Below are 9,465 nucleotides of genomic sequence, written 5' to 3' on the forward strand. Positions count from 1 at the left end.
TAAACACGGTCATCCGACACAAATTGCCAGGCTCTTCCAATGCTGTCCATAAAAAATGAACAGCTTCATCATGGTCATAATAGCGGTTCCCTCTTTCCAGGGAACCCCGCTCTTCCGGATAGCTCCGACGCACATCCGGGTCTGCTCCATCAATTTTGAGTTAATACATAAACATGGCCTGTCCAAATGGTCAGGCCACTCCAATGCTGTCCATAGGAAATGGACAGCTTCATCATGGTCATAACAGTGGTTCCCACCTTCCAGAGACCCCCGCTTAACATCCGGATAGCTCCGACGCACATCCGGGTCTGCTCGATCAATTTGTATTAAATACATAAACATGGCCTGTCCAAATGACCAAGCCACTCCAATGTTGTCCATAGGAAATGGACAGCTTCATCATGGTCATAACAGCGGTTCCCACCTTCTAGGGACCCCCACTCAACATCCGGATAGCTCCGATGCACATCCGGGTCTACTCCATCAATTTCGAGCTAATACATTTAAAAACAACATAATTATATCTACAAGCATCTGGATACCTGGAGAAGGCTTCCCATATTCGTATTGTTGGTTACTCATCCCTTTGTCTATAAGCCACAATCGACCAACACTTTCTATTGCTACCTGTACTCTGAAACCAACACAAATATAACTAGGAAACAATATAAGGAATAAGAAAAAATCAAGAAAACATTTACTAAATAAAAAATTTTCAATTTATCAGTAAGGTTCAATTTATTAGTCAGATACATCCAGCTAGACCAAATACTACTTTTTTTCTAGATTGAAACAGGGTAGATAGTTGATGATCTTTTCATATATAACCAATGTGACATATGGAGAGATGGACTCACAATTATGCCATGTGCCTCACTCAGATATCTCCTAATAAATTTTCTTTCTAATACAACAAAAAAGCTCATCACTTGTCCATCCTCTGTTCATGAAACAAAATGAAGGTTTTTCTTGAAACAATGCTGGGTTTCAAAATCAATTTGAAAACACTATATATAAGCGTGTTTTGCATAAATGATAAAAGCTATATATATAAGATCTTGATGTCACCAAAGAATATATCAAAATCAATTTGAAGGCATTGTGGATAAGTGCATTTTGCAGATAAGTATGATAAAAGGGTGTGAAATACCTACAGAGACTGTCCAGACATCACACGAACATATCATGACAGTTTTACATTCAACAAGAATCTAGTTTTCTTTTTTAAAATATATATATTTTTACATTTTTTTAATTTTTTCACAATTTTGTTTAATTTCGTATTTTTTTTTCAAAATATCATTTTTTAGTCTGACTTTTGTTGTATAACTTTTTAATTTTTGTTGTCAAAATACAAAATCCTTTATAAGGAACACTGTCAGTTTGAGGATGCACAGAAAACATCACATTGGAGTTGGGAAAAAATGTTGCACCTTGCAAGAAAGCATGTAGCTTCTGCTTCCGTAGCTTTAGCTTAACAGTACTTATCGAAACAAGACCATCCACACTATATGTTAAAATCTGGAGCATATGCAAAGTTACCAATAAGAAAATACATGGAAGCAGCTGGCTCAATCCTGATAAGGTAAGACACTAAAACAAAGTTTTTATTTATGAAAGAAGATTGCATTTTTTCTGATCATCAAGATAATTATCTTGATGATTTGAAGAAAAAATGGGAGAATGAATTATTGTGGAAGAAAAGGACACAACCTCATTCATGAGACTCTTATTTACTCCAAAATTAGTAGCAGGTTCCATGTTCAAATCATTAGATGAATTTTGTTGTTGCTGTTGGGCTTCTGCTTTCACCTGGCCAGCATCTGCATTACAAATAATAACAAATTTTTATTTCGAGAACAAAGAGAGGAACTAATAAACTTGGAATGTAGTGAGGGTACATGCTGAATAGTGATGTCATGAGCACTTGCATCTTTCGCTCCAGCTGACATCAATGCATGCTGAGCAGACTGTTGATGCATGAAATTTTGCTTTAGTGAAGAAGATATGATAGCAGGGAGATCCACAAGTGAAAAATGAATTAAATCATGATAATGCATAAATGGGAAACAATATCATACTCGAAATCAATCACTTTAAGATAGATATAGACACCTATTTTGTGAATATGGTTCAAATAAGGTTTTTCCTGACCTTCACTACAATAGGGGATTCCACCTGCTGCAGTTCTGGGGCAGCACCTACTGCAGTTCAGCTGAATATATGCTTGAACTTGCACCACAAGAGAAGCAAATCTCTCCTATACAGATACCTGAAAATCCCTCTTCTAGGAAATCCTGGATTTTATCCACATCGTCCATGCATTTAGCCACATTATTTTAGGGTGGGTCCTTGCTCTTGCTCCAGTGGTAGACTCTTAGCAGTTCAACACCTGGTCAAGGGTTCGAGCACCCACTACACCAAAATCAGTGGGTCTATACCAGAATGGTGATTCCTTACATGTGCAGACATACAAAACATGTGCAAGATTTGTGATGATCAATGAGCAGTAAAGATTAGGTGAATGTATTTTAGCAAAAAATGTTGTGCAAATTGCATGTGACAGATAATTGTAAAAAGAAAAAGAAAAAGAAAAGAAAGAAAAGAAAAAAAAAACAACCACATACCTTTGTCACATCCTACACCCGATGTCCATGTCTATCAGTGAAACTCTGCATAGTTCTGCATAATCACAACAAACCCTAAACTAAAAACAAGAAATTGAAATTCACACTCAAACCAGAAAACACCCAACAGAAGACAAATCAAGAAACAGAGACATACGCATATGTAACTTCCCAGTCTTGCCTAAAAGGAAGAAAGGGAAGAAAAATACACCAAGGAAATATTATATACCATGGGATGCAGAAGTTTGTGCTTCTGTAGTGACTGCATATGAAGCCTGACCAACAAATAACCAGATTATACTCCTGCCAGCAAGGACCTTCAAAGAGAATCCATAGTTAATGCTTATAGAGAAGATTTTAGCCATTTTGTTCTGAAATGCTTTTCCTTGATAACAAGTGAATTTTGATTTCAGACATAGCACACGACATGATATTATAGAGGACTCGAGAAATTTCTACTTGTAGCCACGAGGAGCTACAAAGTATACCTAGAAAATAACGTAGTTGAAAATGTGTTAGAGATGGGCGTTTATCATTTCTATACACGCATAGGATAAATAATAGTTTTCTATGATACACTTTAAGCATCATCAGTGTTTGTCCATATGCAATGTCGAATGAATTGATTGTATCTAGATCTTTGAAATGACACATGATGTTAAGAGTAAGTCTTGATCATGAGACACATTCTAGACGTAGATAATTTTTCATTCTCCATATATTTGGTTCTATCATCTATGTAGCTGTTCTAGAGATTTTTCTTTTACACACGCACTCACACCCCACACACCCATGCACTCACACCACAATGGATTTTAACCACTATAGGCACTTGAACCTATGACCTCATGTTGAAACTCTTGTGAGTATACCACTGAGGCATGACTAAGGACCCATGTTCTAGAGAGAACAAAAGATGTAGTTAAATTATAAAGAAATTAGCATAAAGCAAGATTAATAGCAAAATGCCTCAAATAAAAACTTGGCATTAACAATCATGTGGTATTTCTTTTATTGCTCGAACTGAATTTGTTAGATTAGCACAAAATCAGTAAATAGTCCATTAAATGAATGTGAAATCGGTAGTCTTAAATGACATAATTTAGGAAGCAATTTATGTTGAGCAACTCGTTGGTGGTATAAAGAAGGGATATGATCACTTAGTGTATTGATTCAAGAAGGCACTTATATATATATTCATTATATTGAATCACAAGTGACCAATGAGCATGCTATTTGGTAAGCACAATGAGATCACAAGTGACCAATGAGCATGCTATTTGGTAAGCACAATGAGATCACAAGTGACCAATGAGCATGCTATTTGGTAAGCACAATGAGATCTAATTTTTGCAGGCAATGACAATGCTCTCAATGATGAGTTTAGTAAAGCTATGGTTTGTGAATTTGAGATGAAAAACATGAGTCTCAAGGTGTATTATCTTGGATCGAAGTAAATCAAACAGATGATGAAATTTTTATTTGTCAGGAAAAATATGCTTAGAAAATTCTAAAAAGGTTCAAGATAGAAAATTTCAAGTTATAATCAGTATGCAGACTAGTGGAGATTAGATTAAAGTTAAAAAAACTACAAGAAAGTCAATCTAGTACTTCATATACACTTCAAGTGATAATCAAGACCAAATAACCAAATATACTCCTGCCAGCAAGCACAATTTTCCGTAAATGGCTAAAATGATCTGTAAAAATAGATGAATGGCATGGATAAAATATATACATCATGGTGGGGCCATAGATCATGGTGGTGCTGCAGACGAAATCGGATTGCATACTGAGTTACTCAGTACGCTCTTATTGTACTGAGTAAACTCAGTAGGGCCCACCTTAATCCCAAAATCCCTAAATCCCCATATCCCAAAATCCCTAAATCCCCAATCCCCAAATCCCTAAATCCCCAAATCCCTAAATCACCAAATCATTTCAATCGGTATTGAGATTGAGAGAGAGAGAGAGATACCTCATGTGGATGTACGAGAGAGAGAGCACCGAGAGAGATAGAAACAGAGAGAGGGCGCGGTGGAGAGCGGACCGAGAGAGAGAGAGAGAGAGAGAGAGAGAGAGAGAGAGAGAGAGGATGCGCGTGAGTGAGAGAGGGCGGCGAGGGAGAGAGAGAGAGAGCCCTCGCCGAGGGAGGGCAGGGGTGAGAGAGAGAGAGAGAGAGAGAGAGAGAGAGAAGAAGAAGGAATGTGCTTGGGTGTGCGCGGCTCTTTTGAGCGCGCGCCCAAATTTGGGCGAGATTGGACGGTGCTCTATGGGCCCCACCATGATGTATGATTTTCATCCATGCCGTCCATCCATTTTTACAAATCATATTAGAGCTTTATGCCGAAAATTAAAGGGAAATAAATCTCAGGTGGTCCACACCACATGAGAACAATAGTGATTGGATATCCACCATTAAAATCCTCCTAAGGCCCACTGTACTGTTTATTTGACATCAAATCTGTTGATTTGGTCATCCAGGACCAGATGAAGGGAAAAAACAAAACTAAGCTTGATCCAATACTTTTAAGCCTATTGATCATATTTTTAATGGTCGACGCTCATTCAACACGTTTCTGTGAGGTGGTCCATTGAGATTTGCATATATCTCATTTTTGGTCTCATATTGTAAAAATATCTGTAAAAATATATGGACAACATGGATGAAACACATACATCGTGGTGGGAGCCATAGAGCACTGAACACTAGTCATTAGTTAGTGTCAGGGGAGTAGTCAATCCATTCTCAAGCGTACAAAGTAAATCTTATGGGAGCCACCATAATTTATTCATTTTATCCACTCCATCCATCCATTTTAATATATAATTTTATTACATAAGTTCAAAAATGAAGCCTATAAAAATTTGAAGTGGACCACATCATAGGAAATAGTATAAACTGAACGTCTACCATTAAAATAATTTGTAAGGCCACCGAAGTTTTGGATCAAGTTGATACTTTAGTTTTCCCTTCATCCATGTATTTGTAATCTATTGAACAAGTTGGATGACAAATAAAAATCATTGTACCATAGGAAGATTTCAACGATGGAAATCATTATTCCTAATGTGTTCCCGTGGTATGGTCCATTATATCCACGTCATCCATTTGAGAGAGAGAGAGAGAGAGAGAGAGAGCGAGAGAGAGTGAGAGAGGGCGTGAGAGTAAGAGTGAGAGAGGACAGAGAGCGAGTCTCTCTTACAAGCGGTCATGGGTCACATGGTCTGTGCTCTATGGGCCCCACCATGATGTATGTGCATGTTTCATCCTTGTCATCCATCTATTTTTCATTTTATTTTATGGTATGAGACAAAAAATGAGGTATATCCCAATCTCAACTGGACCACATTATAAGAAACAGTGTTGAATGAGTGTCGACCATTAAAAACCTTTTGGGGGCCATATAAAGTTATGGATCAATCTGATATTTTTTTTCCCTTCATCTGGGCCTGTATGACCTAATCAACAGATAGGATGTCAAATAAAAGGTACAGTGGGCCTTAGGAGGGTTTTAATGGTGGATATCCAATCACTATTGTTTTCATGTGGTGTGGTCCACTGAGATTTATATCCCTCTCATTTTTGGAATTAGGCAATAAAATGATCTTTAAAAATGGATGAACGGAATGATGGATGAAACACATACATCATGGTGGGACCCATAGAGCACCGACCAACATCCAAAAACGGTTACTCGCCTCGATCATATTTCGTATGAGAAAGATATTGGGCAAACAAGATTGATCAACAATTTGAGTGAATTTTGATTTAAACATCTAAAGTTATTTACTCTTCAATTTCCGGACTGATCAGATTGTCCAAAAACAGTTAAAGGTTGTTCATAATATCAAAAATATATAAATGAATAGAAAACACAAACATCAGCTTGATCCAAAACTTCTATAGCCGCCAAGAAATTTTAAATGGTAGAGGTTCAATCACACTATTTCCTGTGGTGTGGTCCACTTGAGCTTTGGATATGCTTCCTGTTTGTTCTTTAGACCTTAAATTATCTGTTAACATGGATGAATGGAGTGGATAAAATAAATAAATAATGGTGAACCCCACAAAGTTTACTCTGATAAAGGTAACGAGTAATTCACTTAAATGTAGTGGAGAAAGGTTTCCTTAAAACATTCATAATCATATATTGGGCCTGCCTAAATGTGATTCACATATCCAACCCACTCATTATGTGTGTCCCACTTGGATGAGGGGTCAGACCAAGTTTCAACCGCATCCAAAACTCATGTGGGCCCCACCAAGTGCTTATATTTTTTAGGATGTCTTCACATAGTTTTAAATGGTATGGCCCACTCGAGTTTCGTTTACCGATGATTTTTGAGATATCTCATAACTATAAATGGGACACATCAAATCCACGATGTTGATGTTCGACACACATCATGATGAGGCCCACAAAACTTACTAACATCAATTCTTAGGTTCTCACAAGGTCAGTTATAAGTTGGGTCACAATTTTAACCAGAATATTTGGCCCATTTTACATGTCTAGTTCATTCACTCTATTTTACTAATTAATTCTCAATTTGACTAGTTACTCGCCTTAATCAGGCTACATATATATGAGAAAGATATTGGGCATACAAGATTGACCAACAATTTCAGTGAAATTTGATTTAAACGTCTGAAGTTATTTACTCTTCAATTTGAACTGATTAAATTGTCCAAAAACGATTAAAGGTTCAATTAGTGGATGTGCCTAATAATTTAGTAATTTTATTTTTCACAAATAAATTTAACATTTTTTTTTCAAAATGTATATATTTTTTTACTCTTTTAACTAAATATCATTTTTATTATAAATAAATTTAACATTTTTTTTTACAAAATTTAGTTTTCTTTTTTAAAAAAATATTTTTTTTTTACAATTTGTCAATTTTTTCACAATTTTGTTTAATTTTTTAAAATTTATTTTTCAAAATATCATTTTTTAAATCTCACTTTTGTTATATAACTTTTTAATTTTTCTTGTCAAAATACAAAATCTGATTGGTGGACTTGGTATGATTGGATGGATGTCGGTCGTCTTTTTTTTTTTCTTTTTTTTTTTTGAGATTCCATTTGGCTTAAACTATATTCCAATTCCTTTTTAATTAACAAGCAGCTTAAACTATATCTAAGCTGTGCAAGTTTGCATCTCATTGCTTTGGAGACGAGTTAATAGCCGAAAAATGATAACATGAGAATGGCCTATACTAATGTATGTATTTGATATCAATTCTTAATGTTGGCAACACCTGGCATACCTGTACCTCTCCAAAGGTCACAATGATTGGATGATCTTAACTGTCTGAAATTGCTGTTGGATTAATTTGGACCATTTTCTTTTTGACTATCCTGAGGAACATTGACTTGTACTATTCTTTTTAAACATCTATATGCTTCAATCTCCTTTGGTCTGCACTTGTGTTGAAGGGCACATCTATTATGTTGGGTAGAACACCTATTTTAATATCACAATGATTGGATAATCTCAACCATCTGATATTACCGTTGAATTTAGACCATTTTCTTTTTTTACCAAGGTATTGAGGAACTTTGATTTGCACTCCTCTTTCTTAAATGTGTATATTTTTTTTTAACCTCGAGTTAACACTCTTCTTTTTCTTTTTCTTTTTTCTTTTCACGTTTACATATTTTTAATCCCACCTTGTGTATTGTAGGCCACATCCATTCAATTTGGTATAGATCCTTTTTTTTATTCAATTTTTCTTATCAAAATACAAAATCTAGTTTTCTTTTTTAAAATATATATTTTTTTACATTTTTTCAATTTTTTCACAATTTTGTTTAAATTTTTTTTTTTTTTAAATATCATTTTTTATTCTTACTTTTGTTATATAACTTTTTAATTTTTGTTGTCAAAATACAAAATCTAGTTTTCTTTTTAATATATATATATATATATATATATATATATATATATATATATTTTACAATTTGTCAATTTTTTCACAATTTCGTCTAAATCATTTTTGTTATATAACTTTTTAATTTTTCTTTTCAAAATACAAAATCTAGTTTTCTTTTTAAAAATATTTTTTTTTACACTTTGTCAATTTGTTCACAATTTTGTTTAATTTTTAAAATTTTCTTTTTCAAAATATCATTTTTTAAATATCACTTTTGTTATACAACTTTTTAATTTTTCTTTTCAAAATACAAAATCTAGTTTTCTTTTTTAAAAAATATATATATTTTTTACAATTTGACAATTTTTTTACAATTTTGTTTAATTTTTAAAATTTTCTTTTTCAAAATATCATTTTCTTATCGAATTTTTTTTTTTTCAAAATTATCAACTTTATTAAAAGTTCTTAATTTTTATTTCAAAATCTAAATTTTTTTCTTAAACATTGTTAGATATTTTTCTAAGCTTTTTAACTTTTTTTTTTTTTTCAAAATTTGTATTTTTTTTGTTTTTAATGTTTGACTTGAGCATTAGTCTAATGTAGACGGTCTTTGACAGTCTCAAATAACCACAATAAGACGGCTAAGGACCGTCTATAATAGAGACGGTCGTTGACAGTCTCAAATAGGGACTGCTAAGGACCGTCCCTAATGCAGGTTATTTTTGACTGCTAGTAAAAGACGGCCGTTGACCGTCTATAATTGAGACGGTCCATGACAGTCTCAGATTACCAATACAAGACGGTCCTTAACAGTCTCAAACAGAGACAGCTAAGAACCGTCCCTAATACAGAACTTTTTTAACAGTCTCAAATTACAGAAAAAGACGGCCAACAACCGTCTCTAATTAAGACGGTCCTTAACAGTCAAATTACTAGTAAGAGACGGCCAATGACCGTC

At 34.3% G+C, this 9,465-nt stretch overlaps 1 long non-coding RNA gene across 1 annotated transcript; it reads right to left on the reverse strand.

Annotated features, from left to right (window-relative positions):
* Positions 1-1,434: 1,434 nt before the first annotated feature.
* On the reverse strand, positions 1,435-2,296 carry LOC131238558 (uncharacterized). The gene is made up of 3 exons (XR_009167921.1): positions 2,155-2,296; positions 1,902-1,991; positions 1,435-1,823 (listed from the first exon to the last, which is right to left on the reverse strand). It is a non-coding gene; the product is annotated as an uncharacterized LOC131238558 (long non-coding RNA).
* Between the last annotated feature and the right edge of the window lie 7,169 nt (positions 2,297-9,465).

This window comes from Magnolia sinica, chromosome 3 (assembly GCF_029962835.1).
Source record: "Magnolia sinica isolate HGM2019 chromosome 3, MsV1, whole genome shotgun sequence".
Lineage (NCBI taxonomy): Eukaryota > Viridiplantae > Streptophyta > Magnoliopsida > Magnoliales > Magnoliaceae > Magnolia > Magnolia sinica.